The sequence below is a fragment of the Pyrgilauda ruficollis genome, unplaced genomic scaffold (assembly GCF_017590135.1).
Source record: "Pyrgilauda ruficollis isolate IOZ18807 unplaced genomic scaffold, ASM1759013v1 scaffold21965, whole genome shotgun sequence".
Classification (NCBI taxonomy): Eukaryota; Metazoa; Chordata; class Aves; order Passeriformes; family Passeridae; genus Pyrgilauda; species Pyrgilauda ruficollis.
The window spans coordinates 1-227 of record NW_024521390.1 but is presented as its reverse complement, the minus strand read 5'-3'; the positions used below and the strand labels follow the sequence as shown (position 1 = coordinate 227).

General features: G+C 52.9%; 1 non-coding gene across 1 annotated transcript; it reads right to left on the bottom strand.

The window, feature by feature from the left end:
- Window positions 1–56: 56 nt before the first annotated feature.
- TRNAS-UGA lies at window positions 57–138 on the bottom strand. The gene has a single exon. It is a non-coding gene; the product is annotated as a tRNA-Ser (tRNA).
- Window positions 139–227: the final 89 nt, after the last annotated feature.

Sequence of the window (227 nt, the reverse complement as noted above, 5' to 3'; positions counted from 1 at the left end):
GTGAACCACAGCAGACAATATTTTCGCAGGCGTCCAGACAGAATTCGAGTTGCAAACGACGGCGGCAGGGTTCGAACCTGCGCGGGCAGAGCCCAGTAGATTTCAAGTCTACCTCCTTAACCACTCGGACACACCGCCGACCGCCGCCAAACTAAATGACTCGAAATAAGATCGCAGGAATTCATTAGGCCGTAGACTCTTCTACAAAGCCTCGCTAGTATGGCGAC